At 35.7% G+C, this 17614-nt stretch overlaps 1 long non-coding RNA gene across 2 annotated transcripts in view; it reads right to left on the reverse strand.

The window, feature by feature from the left end:
• LOC137473389 (uncharacterized) overlaps nt 1-17193 on the reverse strand; it is a 108312-nt gene extending 91119 nt beyond the window's left edge. The window contains exon 1 of one of the 2 annotated variants that reach the window (XR_010998755.1): nt 16584-17193. This is a non-coding gene — a long non-coding RNA (uncharacterized lncRNA). Of the gene's footprint in view, nt 1-12690; nt 13535-16583 lie in introns of those variants that run through there. The other variant, XR_010998756.1, reaches the window with a different exon arrangement.
• Nucleotides 17194-17614: the final 421 nt, after the last annotated feature.

Raw genomic sequence — 17614 nt, forward strand, 5'->3', positions numbered from 1 at the left:
AAACAATTTAATTTAGCAAGAAGGAAAGAGACAATAAGAGGGCTAAGGATACAATAGTCTGTATAGATGATCTGGATAGATGTAGTCTGTGGTCAGGAAAACTGGAGACAGGAATCCTGACAAAATGGGCGATGAGAACCAAGACTGGTAGCTGCAGGAGATGGGTCATAAATAAGTAACCAATATAAAATGGTCGTGGACTCACATACAGGGGGAACAGATAGAAAAGCCGCAGCACTCTGGGTGTGAAAAGAAATGTACTGAAAGAGATGCAGTAAAATTAGGCAGAGGGGTGGGCAGAAAACCAGAATAAATTTCACCAAAATCTGCAAGGGATAGTATTTTGAAAGGAAAGATAGGATTGAAAGTGGCAGTGGAATAAAGGAAAGAGTGGAAGACATTCCAAGCAATCCCAAGATTTGGCTGGCTGAGAGAAATTTTGGGAAAATGTTGAGACTGAAAGCTGATTAGAAGTGACTCAAGATGTAGTTACAGAAATGAATTAAATACTTCTGTTTGCAGAGCTAAATAACTTAGATTTCTGAAAAGATAGAGCAGTGTGAATTACTGAAGGTACGCTTGCCTGCAGCTTGGGGTATTGTGTACGTAATTTTGTGGCCCGTAACATCTATAAATTATTTAATCTGATTGAACCACTCTTTTTAGGTTTCTATGGAAAACAACATGTATTTCATTTCTAATCATCTACCTGCAGAAAAAATTATCTGTGAATACATGTCACTTCCCTTTGTGACATGCCCGCTACATCACACATTTCTGCATAATTTGTATTTGCTCACAGAGCTTAGTTTTGTTGGTTACAAATAAAAAATCATCACCAAGATGGTGCCTGCATGACAAAATTAATGTGCAATGCAATAAAGAATGATTTATCTCTTCTTACAGCTGTTTATGCATTTAACCAATTTTTTAAGTACAAAATCCATAATGGAATGTTGCAGTTGAGTAAATAACTCCTTCCCCTCCCATCATTGGCAGGAAGGTAAGTCACATTGACTCCAGCAGAAAACAGAGCTAGACAAACCCAAATATTTTTTAAGACCCTGCCAGTCAAAGAACTGAAAACTTACGTGATTTAGTTTACAGAATGGAGAGTCAAAACAGCCTAAAAAATTGCACAGGCTTCTTGATCAAATTTGCACTTGATGCTGACCTCCCTCAGCTCAGACCGTACTTTCATACTGCACAGCCCAGCTGCCCAGGTTTCTGCCTCATCATCATCGTCATCATAATCACCAGCCTCAGAGTTTTGAGGTAGTTTAAGGCCCCAGGCCTGCATTCCACAGGAGGACACTGACACAAAGCACAGAGCTCTGGGCAGTGTGAGGGACAAGGGACTGGAGCACCTCTGTCTTGGGTCAGCTCTTTCTTAGGTCAGCTCACTCTGGTTTGGATCTGCTTCATTAGGAGCAGACCAACAAGGAGACACCCCCATAACCAGAATACCTGACACCATTTTCTAATTTCATTTCTCACAGCCCAGCAGGGACATTATGATGCACCGATCTTCTGCAAGCTTAGAATAAACTGCTGCTTTAAAATTTAAATAACATTTTTCAGCTTATATCCTACTATTAGAAAAAAGAAATGTGAAATGTGGCTTTCTTATCTTCCCCAAAAGTTTAATTGATTTTATGGAAATGGGTGATTGTACCTTGAGCACTCTGGCTGCAATCTTGAGAGAAGAAAATTGGTTAATATACTGTACTTACATGGCTGTAAAGCATTTGGCTTATTTCCACATTCTGAGCTACCATGTTCTTGCTGATTTCTCAGAGTAAGGAGTATTAAATACATATTAAAATAAAAGAATTGTATTAAACACAATGGGCTAAAATAGTATTTAAATAATTAAGGTTTATTTTTAAATTATACTTTTTTAATTATACATTTTAAATTATATTTTTTTTATTATCTATACTGGTTAAAAATACATTCTGCATTCCTCTTCAGTCTATAGGAATGCCTCTTTAATTTACCAGCATTTTAAATATGGACTATCCAGCATCTAAACCTTAAGCATCATTTTCAATGATCTGGAAGAAAATACAAAGTGATTGCTGGTAAAACTTGAAGAGTTTGCATAGAAAAATTTGTAGAGTGGCAAGTAATAAGGCAAATGTTCTGTTGAACAACCTGTCTCAGCTGTCTAGGTGCCTTCATTTGAACAAGATAAATTTTAATAAGGACAAATGCAAAGACATAAATCTAGGCACAGGGAATACAGGTCATATTTATAGGATGGAACACTGAAAAAATATTATTCTGAAACTGTAGTGGGGCAAGGAGCTTTCTGTGAACTCCCAGTGCAATGCTGTGTCTAAATGAACTGATTTGATCCTTGGGAAAGTAAAGGGATATCAAAAAGAAGCAGATTATTTTCATTATTTCCAAATTCAAAAACTCATGTCACCAGTGCTGGAACACTGTGTTTAGTCTGGGGTTTGAATTTTTAAAGACATATGAAGAAACTGAAAATATTTAAAAGTCAATTAAAGCATATTTTGACACCTGAAAAATCTGCCTTAAAGCCAGATAAGATCAATGTGCTTAGTTTATTCAAGAGAATGCTAGAAAACACTTGTTCGTGCTGAAAGAAGCTCAGATTAAACCAGCAGAAAGCATAGAAGGAGATATATAAAAGACTTAGGTGTTTAGAGGAGCTTGTATATGTTATGTATACAAAATTCATATAGATAGATGGCAACTTAAACTCATAAATAGTTTTATTTTGTAGCTGTAGAAAGTGTTTTCCCTTGCTTCCTGTGAATATCAATATGAAGGATATCACTGTTCTTAGAATGAGAGATTGGAAGTGGTAATTTCCAAGAAATCAGTAAAACAGCCAACACCAGAGTTAAGGAGAAAATGTTGCCTTACCATCAATCATGTTCAGAGCAGACAGGAAAGACATGCAATCACCACCTGAAAACAATATGAAGAATATATTTTCTTTCACCATCCCTTCATAAAGGAGGGACAAAGGGATATGGAGCAGCCAGTCAAAGAAGGGCTAAGATAAAATCAGATCTGAATGAAGGATGAAACTATATATAGAGACATTAAATGGGGGGATAAGAGGGTGGAGGTGTGGGGTTTGGGTCTGTGGGTTTTTTAAACCACAGCATTGGAAATAAAAAAGAATATAGAGAAAGCTGAAAGGATGATTCCTTTAGAACCACCCTGCCAAATATAGCCAATATCAATTTTCAATAACAATGAAATTGCTTATTTGCTTGAAAACCAGCAACACTTACTGTATTGCTCTATAAACCTGGTGTGTCTACTATCAATTTCTTATCTCCTTACTTACAGAAAGAGAGAAAATGTTCTGTAATATCAGGAGAAATTTAGTGCAACAAATCACAGTCTGTGTGAGCCTACATGAGACTCCAACATGTAGAATTGAAATGAAGTGCACTTGTTTACACTGCAGATACCTGTTGCAAGATAAAACTCATATGCTTGATTTTCCATAATCTGGAATCTATAAATCAAGATTTGATGTTTATCTAAAAAATACATTTCAAAAGTGATGGCTTCATGCAAGAGTTCCTCAGACATGTTACGCAGGAAGCCAGTCTCCATTATTTTTCCAGCTTTCAATTCAATGAATCTGTGAAATCTGTAAAAAAAATGTTTAGAAGCATTCCTAAATCCCACTGCAACAGAAAAGAAAAATTGCAACAGAGAGAAACAGCAGCATATAGAGCCAGACCATGTACAAAATGAATCCTCACTTCCTGGAGAAGGGTAGATGAGCCAGCTTTCTTAAAAATATATTTTTTGAGAGAACTGGGGGGAAGGAAAACTCATAAGGGTAAGAGGGGCATCAGAAATTAAAATGAACATCCATATGTTTTCATATTTCTTCCGACTGCATCTAATAATTCCAAGGACACTCATAATTAACCAAGGATAGAGCATTTCCTTTCAAAGTACTGTACACACAGTGACCAATCACATAGAAATACTTTTAATTTGTTAGGTTTTCAGCATCAGCTTTGTTTTTAAAGGTTTAAATATTGCTTACTATTAGCCTGAAACATTCTGTGTGATGTTTCCAAATAAATTCTTTTTGTATCTTTAAAACATCCTCTGTTAGAGAGAACAGTATGAAATATTAATAGGTAGTAATTTACTTTAGATTATGTTGATTTTATTGTGTCAGATACATGATAATATTTATAGCAATAAATAATAATAACAATGTATATAATTTCTGCAGGGAGAGAAAATATGTACAGAGAATAAATCTATAATTATGTAAAATATAAAATGCAATATTTTTAGTGACAGCAGGTTCCATGACAAATAGCTGGGAGGAAGAAAATTGGAGGGAAGCAAGGGAGCCAAGATAAAATTATGAAATTATTTAGGTTAATGGCATAACTATTTTCTTCCTGAATATGGACTTAACTTATATTTGAAACTAAGACTTTGGTCAATACCAGTGACTCTGAATTTAAAGCTTCATAGATTATTTTTATCAAAAATCATCTCAGAATTACAGAACAGGTGAAAATAATTTTTAAAAACATGAATGCATAAAGAAAGTTCCCCTTCAAATTTCACATTATGGCAATTCCAACCAAAACCAGGATTACTTTCTGTGACGGTAAATACTGCAGAGCCTTTACCTCTCCCTTTTCCAAAGGATTTTCAAAAATATAACCTGTTCAGTTATCCTCCCATCTGAACAAAAAAAGAAATGGCATTTTTTTAAGATATCAATTTTTACCTCTTCCGTGATGATTTATATGATTGCTGTTTCCCTTTTATTCTGTCAAACAGACGTCTGTATTCTCATTGCAGCTGACCTCTGAATGCATTGTGGGAGGCAGGAAAGTTTGATACCATCACTGCACGGTAACCTCTCCTTACAGAAGCAATGACTGCTTGAGCAGCAGGAGACTCTGTGAGAAATGTCTTAATTCCAATCATTCAAAAGATGACTTTTTCATCAAAATTATCCTGGAGCCACTGATCTGATTCTTGAAAATAAAAATATTGAAGGAGCAGTGTTTAGTCAATGAAGGATTTTGTTAGAGCAGATGCAGTAAATAGGACCTTATTTCTGTGGGATGTCTCCAAGAAATGAACCTGCAATTCTTTGTAAATTTTGACCACACTGGTTTTACCACCAAACTATTATGTTAACCCAGGTTAGACTTACTCTATCTATGCTCCCTACTGCATTCCTACCAGTTATTAAATAGCAAGGAATAACCTTGGAGGTTAAAGGCATTAAAGGCATTGCTTCTCACAATATGTTTGGTGTCACACCGCTACACAAAATAACTCACAGAAGCAGGCTAGATGTAAAAGGAAAGAGAAAAAGAACTCCAAAAGGCCAACTTTATTTTCTGACTCCAGTATAAATACAAGAGCAAAAGTGACAGTGGATTGGAGGGTGAAACTGCCACCTTTCCAACCACGCTGGTCAAACCAACAGTCCATCAATTCTCTCCACCCACAAAGAAGAGTGCAAAACAATCATTATTTATATGAACAGTGTGAGAAAATTCAGTAGACATATATAAGTATCAGAAGGCATAGGAACTTTTAGAAGAACTTTAAAACTCTCAAAAGAACAGGGCGACAGTTTGGAAGTTAGGTGGTAGGAAGCTATACAACAATGAAATCCTACAATGAAAGCAACATTTTCTGAAAGCTTATCTGGTATATTTAAACAAACAATATTTTAAATTTGGAGGTGTCAGGTTTCTCCTAAAGGTTCTTCCAATCAAACTGTCCAGGCTTTTGGTTTGTTTTGACAGAAGGGAAGGTAAGGCAGTTTGTTTGTCTTCTGTTTTTAATGGGGAAGCAGAGACAAGAGCACTCTGTGGCCACTGCAGGAAAGTACAGCAATGACATCACAGCAATGCTACTTTCTGCAAAGTTGCAGATCAATCCCAAAATGGTATTAGCTCTGGCAGACACTTGGGAAATAAAAATATCAGCTTGACTTACAACTGCAAATGTTAAAGGCTAAGAAAAAAAGATGAAACTATAGGGTCAGCTGCAAATATCTGAAGCTGTTGGAGAAAGAATAGCATCATGTCAGTCTAAAGATAAATGTATCTATGGAAAAGAAAATATAAGATAAAAACAGTACTGCAGGAAAATATCACAACAGAATAGGTACCACATCACAGACACATCTGAGATGGAATGATGTTAGCAACAAGACACATAACTAGGAAATGTCCAGCATGAGAGAAATACAACATGAAATATAATAGATGTGACTGACAAATGGAGGAAAAGGAGAAGCAAAGGTAGTCCGAAGGAAAAAATATCTATGAGAGAATTTAGTATTAGCTCTGAGCATCTGTAGTTTAACCTTTCAAAACAGAACTTCTGAAGCTTTCCTAAGAGATGGTAAAAATCATCACTACTTACAGATGTGTACAGTTGTTTCTATTTGACATAGATATTTGTTAACTATGCCATAGGGATATGCAGAATAGTTCTTCAAAATGAAACACCAAATTCAAGACATAACAAAATTAGGTTGTTCAGAAACAACATTCACACTCAAAATCTTCTAAAACTGGGTCTTTCAATATTCTGAGGTGCAAAATAATCTTCCTTTCAAAACCCCAATACTGAGATACTTCATTTTTACATCATTTTTGAAGTTAACGCTTCTGTTTATCTAAATATACTAACAAATCAAAGTTCTAAGAAAGGTGAATTTAAATTTTACAGATCAGTTCAACAAATATTTAAAACAATATTATTTCTACAACTCTGAGAACAGTTCCAGAATCTAGGATAGCATATCATACTAATAAAGAAATCCACTACAATGATTCATTTAGCTACTTTTGATCTCCAAGCTGAAGACTTATTAAGCATGGTGCTAAAGGGAGTAGAAATTGTAAATCATAAACTGCCAGGGACAAGTAGACATCTTTAATTCTCAAACAATGTGTAAAGAAGTCTATCTGGTTTTGGCCAATCAGGTGTCTTTAGTAGCCATTCTAAAGACCATTCATGTTGCCCAACCATAAAATGCGGAAAATTTCATTTACTTTTGTTATCAATTCTCTGGGAATAAAAATGTCTCTATGAAGCCACAATAGCTGTAGACTCATTCTGGAGAAACCTTTATTGTTCACTTAGCAGATCCTCTAGCCTAAAACTATTTAAAGACATAGTTCTGAGGGGTACTCTCAAGAATCATAAACTTCTGTCTTCTAAAAATGTAGCTCAATTCTTCATTTTTCCCCACACCTTGTAACAAAAGCAAACACACACCAAAAAAACCAAAACAAAACAAACAAAAATAACTCAACCAAAAAACCCCTAATAACTACAACAAAAGAGGATTAAGACATCAGCAATGGTACCTCTCTTTACTGGGAGTGGAATACTGAAAGGCACAAAGTTCTCTAATTAGTATTGGAAAGGAAAGACAGAAACAATTAAAAATATTTGTTTTCCTGCTCATCTGGTATAGCTTTAACAGAGGTGAACTTTTAATTTAGAATTGCTCAGAAAAAAATTAACTAAGGAAGACCTTCCATTTCAACACCTCAAAGCCATATGCCATTTAAATTTGAAGACCTAAGAATTAATTCAAATATGATAAAATTTCTTTACTCAGAACCTCTTTGCAGATTCTGTGCTATACCAGAGGGCTGGCCCCACTCACTGATAGTCCAGCTGACTATCTCCAATGGAATTTTCATTATCTAAAATATGACCTAAGCACTACTTTTTACAGGAAAAAAAAAAAAAAAAACCCACACACATTAAAAAGCACAAGCACTCTATTAGTCATGGTCACTGATCTTTTCTACAGCCTTACAAAACAGGGACAGGGCCTTATACACCCTTATTTTATGTAGCATTGATGCCTTATATAGAAAATTGTATATATCTTTGCAAGGCAGCAGAGCATTTTGCAGTTTGAGATATTGAAATAAGGGAAACAGTGGCTCTACACTAATACTCCATTTTACCAGTCCTTGTAAGTCTTCTCTCCATTTATTCTATATCTCACTTACTAAACCACCAAGTATGTGCCTCACTCTGCTGGTGTCATATAGGAGCTTAGTTTGCTACAAATTTTTCTCTTTGCCAACATCAAAATGCATGAAAAAGAGCAAAGTAGCTAGAGCACCTGACTTCACTAAAGATGCAAGTTCTGCTCCCTTGGTGCAAGGTTATGCACCTTCAGGCTGGGGTACAGCTGGACAGAGCTGTGCCTGCAAAGAGACAGAATGCAGGGACAGGTCCCAGTCCAAGGAGAAGTTGGCATTTAGAACAGAGAAGCCATGGATTTACATTACAGAGATCCTTGTAATTGTTTTATTTATATCCATAAATCAGTAGCTCTGTTGTTTTCAGACCACCATTCTTCCCCACAAGGTAAGAAAATGTTTGGTTAAATTACTGCATAAGGACTTCTGCCTTCTTTGCCATTCTTTCCCTAAATGGCTGAATTTTGTGTGAGATTCTACAAGGCACTTTGAGGGGTTTTCTTAAGATAAAATGTTAAATGAACAAAAGCCTGAAGAGACTGCATGACCCTGATTCAACAGCTGCATTATTTGATTCACTGGAGTGGAATCAAAAATTGTCAGATCCAACTGAATGTTCACAGGCGCAGTGAGCTAAAGTTTGTAGCTGCATTTGGAAACATAACAAGCACTTTTTCAGCTAATTTTTTATTCTTGTGTTTGGCAGGAAATATCACATGTAAAGGGATATGAGGCAGGGTCTTAACATTAAGAAGGGTCAGCAGGGTAACCTTGGTGCACAGGGGATTGTGCTGCATCTTCAAAGCTCTGTACTAATTTTTCAAACTAAAACCAGAAATCTATATCCCTAAAAAGTGAATTACCTAAAGCTACAGCTTTTAAATCACCAGTTGGCAAGAGAGCATATATATGCAGAACATTTAAAAATATTAGCATTTCTATGGCAAATTAACACTGAAAGGCATTAACAGATCACGTTAACCTGTTTTCCATCTTGTTTCTGTAACTTCAGCAAGATAGTTGCTTATGATATCGCCAGAACACATCACTGAAATCAGAACCTCCCAGAATAAGTCCTGGGAGATTCAAGTTAGAAGTTAAGCTGAGCTTCCTAATCAGTAGATTTCTTTTTGAAAGCTACTTGGATTAATAAAAGAACAATTACTTTCACTCTCAATCTTCTTCTAAATTGTTGTAATCTTAGATAAATAGAGTGTAATGTGATCACCTTATGCTAAATTGATTTTTCTATTCTACAGACCAAAGTGCTTTTCACTTCAGAACTCGGCAATAAACACAGTGAAGTTATCATGATCAAAATAGTCCTTTCAGTATGGGAAATGTGAGACAGGCACAGTATATTGCTTTGCTGTGAAATTCTAATATAAATGTGGCTCACTTCTACATTCAGATTTCTAAAATGAATGTTTTGTTCCTTGCAATAAATTATTTTTTCCCCTTTCCCTTGCAGGATTTTTCAAAACCAGATACATGGCTTTTGGAAATCACATATATCCTCATGAGACAGATAAAGTCATCTTATATTGAATGGAAGTCGGGACCTACAAAGTCTAATACATCTTTTGAATCAAATATATGCTCTACTAAATCTTAATGGTATTATGTATATTGAAAGCTAAACTGATGAATCACTGGATAAATTAGCTAGCAAATGCATGACAATATAGTATTAATTAAAAGGGATCAGCAATTTTTTTCAGCTCTTACAACCTCATATATCAACCCTTGAAGAATTCTTTAAAAATGCAGAGATTTTAGAGAAAGGCAAGAGACACAGGTAAAAAATAGATCAGAAATGGGCAATCTATGTGTGATGATACTGTATGCTGCTGTTTTGCTGGTAGGGTGGCATCATTAGGGCTTTCAAAGAAATTCAGCATTGCTATTAGTCAGACGTAGACATTTATCTGGGATTTTACAATTAACAGGTAAAAACAAAAAGGCAACAACTCCCAAAAAATGACTTCATATTTGAGGGAAGAAAACCTAGACCTTAATGAAAGACTCAATAAAGTAGATATATTCACTCAAGAAAGTAAGAATAAGATATGTAACACATATATCTTTGATTTTAATCTCTGTAAATACTATTTAGACATGGTTTTCCACAATGTAATGACCATTACTAAAAATTACGCCAAAAATCCTTACGGTGAATTCTAATTAAGAGAGCATGTTTCAAAAACTCTGTTGTCACTCTACTTCCAGAATATCTGCCCTGAAAGTTCCAGAAAAGATCTGAGAACCCATGTTCACTTAACCTCCTCTATTTTCCTGGGAAAACTGAAATCTGTGATTACACTGGAATGATAGTTTCCTTAATATCACTCCCTTTGCACCATTATGAGGATTCAAGTATTACCTGAATTATCTGTCAGAATAAGTGGTCCAGAATTGATTCCAATTTGCACACATGTTACGTTTTTTGACTTTTAATTAAAAAAACAGGCAGATCACAGAATCACAGAATGGGTCAGGTTGGGAGGCATCACATTCGGCCATCTGGTCCAACCTCCCTCCTCCAGCAAAGTCATCCCTGAGCACATGGCATAAGATTGTGTCCAGGCTGTTCTTGAACAAGTGACTCCACACCCTCTCTGGACAATCTGTCCCAGTGTGTGGTCACTGCACAGTAAAGGAGTCCTTCCTCATATTCAGGTGGAACTTCCTGAACATCATTTTTTCCCCTTTGCCTCTTGTCCTATTGCTCAGCACAACCAAACAGAACCAGGAAACCTCCTCTGATACCTCCCTGCAGGCACTGACAGACACTGACGAGGGTTCCCCTTATTAATCTCCTCTCAAGGCTAAACAGGCCCAGCTCACTCAGCCTTTCCTCACAAGAGATTCACCAGCACTTTAAGCACCTTTCTTGTTACCTGCTGGACCCATTCCAGGAGCTCTATGTCTCTCCTGTCCTGAGGAACCCAGAACTGGACAATGCACTCCAGATGTGCCTCACTAGGGCTGAGTAGACGAGCAGGATCACCTCCCTTGTTCTGCTGGCAATGCTCTTCCTAATGCATCCCAGGACACCATTTGCCCTCTTGGGCACAAGGACTCACTTCTGGCTCATGGAAAGACTGTTGTCCACCAGGACTCCCAGGTCCTTCTCCACAGAGCTGCTTCTCAGGAGGTTAACCCCCAGCCTGTGTAGTGCTTGGGGTTATTCCCCCCCAGGTTGAAGGACCCTGAATTTGAATTTCAGGCAGTTCTTCTCCCATCTGTCCAACCTGTCAAGATCCTTCTGATCACCAAATCCCTTAACCCAGCCCCGCCATATTCGCTGCTCAACCAAATCCCCAAGTGCAGCAAAAGTAATGCAAAACAAAAGCAAAAGGAGGGCTTGAGAGCAGTGTCACATAAAACTTTTGAAAATGAGATAATAGAAAGGCAATATACCATGAGACAATATTCAAAGCTGTAGATGTTTCAATTTATTAATAGATTTAAGTGCCCTAATATAAACTTACATTTGGAAAGATCTGCAGCATGTACCTATGACTTAAGAATTTTTTTTCAACTCATTTGATTTTTTGGTTATCATATCCATATATTCATGTACGTATTTATTTATATATATATACATATATTTATGTACACATATTTTTATATAAAATACAGGTAGGTATTACAATAGATGGAATCCAATATCCTTCCCTGCTTAGAACTCATTAACTCATGCCTTTCTCACTCAAAGTCTGTAACAACTTGCTTACACATTTACCTAATTTAATGCTCCACTAAACATTTCTGACATTTCTGAGACTTTGCAAAATTTTATTCCTTTTAAACACCTTTTGTTTTATGACTTCTACTCTCTTAGATATTATTATATTACAAAAAAAATCACTGTTTTGGCTTATTTTATTTCTCTTTTTTAATGTGGTGGGTTATTTGAAATGTATTCTGATTTCTGATAGTGAAAAATTAATATTTGATTTGTAAACATATTGAACCCCTACTTCAAAAAATGCAGTGTACAGTGTGTTTCATGATTTCACTCTCAGTATAATGTTGGGATGTATCAGTCTATCACCCTGAAGAGCTTGTAGTTTTCATGGTCATCCATGGCTAAAGCTTTTTAACATTTTATGGGAGTCTATGTCACATTTTCAAAATCTAGTTATAACTACTGGAATCTAATTATGCTTGCTTTTAATGGATGTTAGGCTTATTTAAAATTAGGACACTGCATACTTCTGAAAATTTTATTTCATTATCATTCTTGTTATTTCTACTGCCTAATAATTAAGGCAGTTAGATTTTTTTCCTGCAGTGTCATTAGCATGCATGTGACATACTCAGCTGATTATTGGATACTGGACTGCTTTACATTTCTGAATTAACACAACATCACCAAAAGAAGAATGTTCCTGATGAAAGCTAACAGCAAGATTTGAGGTAGAACAAACTGATAACATAGATCCTGGTCACTGCATGGTAAAATTCACAATACTCCATGAACAATGCAGTCACAAAATTGTGAGAGTGTCAGGACAGTGGTCCATGTGTTATGAAATTTTCACCTTCTTTTATACTAAATTACAGGTTTGGGGTTTTTAAGATGAGGCTGTAAAAAATTTGCATCGGAAATAGTGACCATAGCTCAAGATAAATCTTCTACTCATCATAATTTATGTTGTTAGATTACCTTTGTCATAGGTCCTCCAAGGAGCACCTTTCTAGAAGTCTATTTCTTTAAAAATCCTATAATGCAGATAAAGTAAAACATATGCAGTAATGATTTAGCTGAGATGATTTAGCTGTGTCTACAATGGAGTCCTTCTCTGACCTTGCTGAGTTTACAGACTGTGCCAATAACAGAGCTGGGATTTGAAAACTGACTGATTAAAATTTTGCTCACTAGGATAAAACACTTGAAATGAATCATCTAATTTTCCAGCATGTCCTCAGGTTGCTGCAGGCACAATAAATTACATTCATATAATAGCAAACAACTATAAAAAATGGAGTTAATACATTTAATATATATTGTTACACTGTGTCCTGTTTTGAAAACTCACAATTACCTTAAATTTTGATGTTCACAAAGAATGAAATTGATGACTACTATTTTTCAGGGTGAAATTTCAGAACCATCAGACTGATCCAAAATACATAGAACTCCACTGAAGTCTTTCTCCTGACTCAATAGACCCGAGAAAAACTCATATTTGCACGTTTCTGATTAACATCAAATGCTGTGCCTGGTATCTCCACAAAGAATAGACTTGCAGAGATGCTGAATGCTCTGGATAAGACCTGCACTCCTGTGAAATGAGCAGAACATAAATAGAAAACAGCAACAAGCAGTCACAATGTAAAATAATCAGCAGAGGTAGTAATGGCTGCCAATGCCTTGTATACCATGGCAAAAATGCCATATATCATATGGCAGTTTTGCAAGGGGTTCCAAAGGGCTGAGATTCCCCTAAGAGGCAAATCCTTGGATTTTCTCTCTAGTGGAGAGATGTAGGCTCCTCCTCCAGAGGGAGATTAAGAGTATCCTCTTCCTGTTTCCTTCTCAAGAAATCATGTTATTAGCAGTATGGTTTAGGTAAAGACTCTTAAAATTTAAATTAAATTCTTTCACATTACTAAAAATATTATTTTTGATTCCATCTATTTGTACTGCATCCGTTACGCTAAATCCCAAAAGTTTCAGAGAGAAATATGGTGGAAGCTCTATAAAGACATCAAAAATCCCCACAGTATCTCCTCACACTTGTCTTCTTTTTCTGTTCATTTGATGCCATGAGTAACTCCCACAATTACTGAAAGGTACAGGAGTTACATTTTGCACTCTGTGCATTAATTGGATTTGAAAGCACTTGAACACATATATATGTCAGAATGCCAGCTATCAGGCAAATTGGGGAAACGCCAAACTTAAAAGAAAACTATAAAAATGAGATCATTGCAGCAGTTCTTATCATGCTCAAAATTTATAATAGGCTTTTGAACTGGATTTGAAAGCATATGGACACTCTTAAAAGGAGCCCCATATTTTTTTAACTTCTGAGAGACAGCTTGCACTCTTCAGATTATCCTACCATTCTGCTGCACTGGGAACCTGGTGCCTATGAGGTAAGGCGGATTTCTCTACCATTAAATACTGATATTAGATTTTTGTTATTGCAAATTGCATTACCATGTCAAGGATTCAATATATTCCCAAAGTAATGCAAAAGTGTTGGCAAGTTAAAACTGCCCTGCTGCAGGGCTACAGTTGAAAATATTTCATTTTTCATACTACAAATATTTGCCTTCAATTTTAAAAAATGACAGCCATAGTTATCAACAGACAAACAAGAAGTTAATCCTAAACAGGCATTTATCTCAGCAGTAATAAGGCACAAACAGATTACCTTTAAAAAATGCATTAAAAAAATCAAAAACCAACACTTCTTCATTGATTTTGCTATATATAAGCTTTAATGTTTTGCAGATGACTTCATGGGTGACAAATGAAAGAGGCTTCTCCAAAAAATAATCAAAGGTAGACCATAATCTCCCTGAAACAAAATTCTAATATTCATGTAAATTAATAAATTTATAGACAAATAAAGAGATGCTGCTACTACATTTTTAGGAATATTTCTTTATTCCTTTGTAGCCCTGAATTAGAGGTTTGCTCTAACAGTAATATAATATCCTACAACTAAAGAAAAATATGCAATTAAAAAAGGAATTCAATCTATGTGATTCTTTCTTTTCTTCTAAACTTAAAGAAAAATATATTAATCAAACCTCACATTTGGTATTGAACATGTTGAACAATTACATGGAAAAAAGATGTTTCCTTTTCACATAGAGTTCATCCACTTTAAGTTTACTTATTCAAGAAAACACTTAAGCACATGCTTGACTCTAAACACATGGTTTGGGCCCAGTGAAGCAAATGGGATTTAATCACATTCCAAATAATGATGGATATAAAGCCAAAAGATATTAACACAAATGGTTTTTGGATTCAGGCTCAGCATTTTTCAAGTCTTAAATATACACATTCAGACATGTACATACACATATACATACACCCACACACAGACACATACACAGAAAGATCTGTCTCCACGCTAAGCCAAAACGTGCAAAACCAGAATTCAAAAGATGATTTTCTAAGATGATAATATCGGAGTTAAACTGAAAACAGAGATATTAAAATACAGGCTACTGTATGTTACTGGCTCCATAAATCACAAGTATATTTGCTCTAAAGTCTGAGCATTTCCTAGCTGGAATCTTCCTTCCATGCTCTCATGCCCTAGGTTTTGATCTCACAGACAATAAACGGTTTTACTTTAACAAAAAATCCAGTTTACATAGCTTTTTTTTCTGTCATGCTTTGATTCCAGGAACAAGAATCAATTCCTCTTCTAAAGAGATGAGTCTCCTCATAAGAGATTCATGTAGGCAAAAGCACAGACTTTACATCACAGATCACTTTATGGGTTTTTTTGAAATGAGATACAAAATTTAAAATAAGTCATCCAATCTTTATAATTAGATTACTATAATAATTAATTATTCAATCACTTATTGGTTTAATGATTAGTCATTATTTTGCTGATAATTCAAAAGATGATTTCTTCTTGTTTTATCTCCCAAATGAAAGAAAAAAGCATTTTCAGATGGAATTGCTAAAATAGGGGTTGGGTGAAGCTTCGTTGAGAATATGGTGCACATGAACATCCTTTTTTTGGAGCACATTTAACAGGCAGCTAAGCTCTCTAAAAGCCTGATAATAACTGAAGTGTAAGACTTTCCCCCTGAAACACAGCACTTGGACAAATCTGCCCAGCAGTGAGACTATGTGTTTGAGGAGTCTTTTCCTGTGGGCTGAAGATAATGACCTGATTATCACTTGATGAATATCTAGAGATGAGTGGAGAGAGGCAGCCGTACAGTCAGAAAAGTCAGGGAAACAGCAAGATAAATACTTACCATCCAACTTCCAGATCATCTCTGCTATTTGGAAATCAGAATGAAACACAGAAAATTAACTGCTCTCTCTTTCATTCCTGTTGTGCTTGAGGAAACAGTTCATCTTCAGTCAACAAGCAAAGTGACATCTAAGAAATACTGCTTAATACCACTGATTTCTCCCTAAAACAAGAAAAAAAATAACATGTCAAAAATCCAAAAAACCCAAACCCCACAAAACTAAACAAAACAAAGCAAAAAAAAAAAAAAATCACAAACAAACAAACAAACCCTCCTTCAAATCAAATACTTTCTAATTCTTAAAAAACTAACAGCTGAATAGAAGAACCTGCTCTAACCAAATACTTATAAAAATAACTGGAGGAAATTCTGTGCCTTGATATTATGTAATACACTGATTTCCTGCACAACTAAATCAGGATATAAATCTCCACAACCATGAGGAGCCCACTTCAGTCAAAGCCTCTCAGGGTGGGATATGGAAGCTCTGTGTAGGGGAGCACCTACACTGAGTCTACAGGGTCTTGGGGTGTGACTCAGCACAGATAAAATGACTGCATCCATGCCAGGACTACACACAAGAGATTATTTTCTTACCTGTGGCAGAAGACCCCCATGTCCAAGAAACAGGATGCTCAGGACTCTGTCTAAAACCCCTTTCTACATTGCTGTTTGCAAGAGAGAGCAGCAGGGCGCCAGTTGTGTTCTAACAGCCTGAGAATGAAATGCATCAAAAGTAATGCAATAAAGTCTGATTTCCTTCCCCTGTTTCCACAGAATCAAAAAAATAACTTATCCCACTAATCTCCCTCTATCTGAAGAACAGATGAAAAGCTGATCCTGAAATATATACTAATTTCAGTAAGCTCTGCAACAGGATGACTTACATTTCCAACATCATACAAACTGAAGTGAATCATTCCTCTTATTTGCAAAGCTGCTAACTTCTAAGGGTGGCTTAGAAAAGATGTAAGGAAAACACAGCTGAAAGGCATCCAAAACACATTCTATGCCATACATGAAAAAGATACCAAGATGTCCAAGCTGGTAAATTCATATATCACATAAACAACAATAATTTCCTCGCTTGGATTCAGAAGCTGTGAAATTCTCAGTGCTGGAAAACAGCTATGCTTCTCTAAGGACTGAGGTGAAGATGGTTCCTGGGAATGTGAGAGACTTTTGTGTTTGATTTTAATATGTTTGATAACTCAAGAGTTATAAAACTTACAGTTGTAATGGGTGTACTGTTAAGATCAGCATTATAAATCCTTCTTTTGGCAGAGAGAAAGGGTTGGTCGTGAGAAGGGCACAGGAACAAAGATGAAAGACAATATTTCAGACACAAATTAAAAATCTGTCTACACAGCTATATGAACACCAGTATCAATGACTAGAATTTTGGGATCCATAACAAAATGGTATTGAAATTTTAGTTAATGTTTGGATGACTGATTTTTCCATTTCTATTAGATCTTTTATCTGATTTGCTCTTTGATTTGATAATTGCTTTGCTTTATTCTTTATGTTACCATAACCTACAGAACAGTAAGTTTTAAAAAATATTTTCTTAATATGTGTTCATATTATTCAATAACACTGGCCATTACCCTCATATTTAACTTTAT

The sequence above is a fragment of the Anomalospiza imberbis genome, chromosome 4 (genome assembly GCF_031753505.1).
Source record: "Anomalospiza imberbis isolate Cuckoo-Finch-1a 21T00152 chromosome 4, ASM3175350v1, whole genome shotgun sequence".
Taxonomy (NCBI): domain Eukaryota; kingdom Metazoa; phylum Chordata; class Aves; order Passeriformes; family Viduidae; genus Anomalospiza; species Anomalospiza imberbis.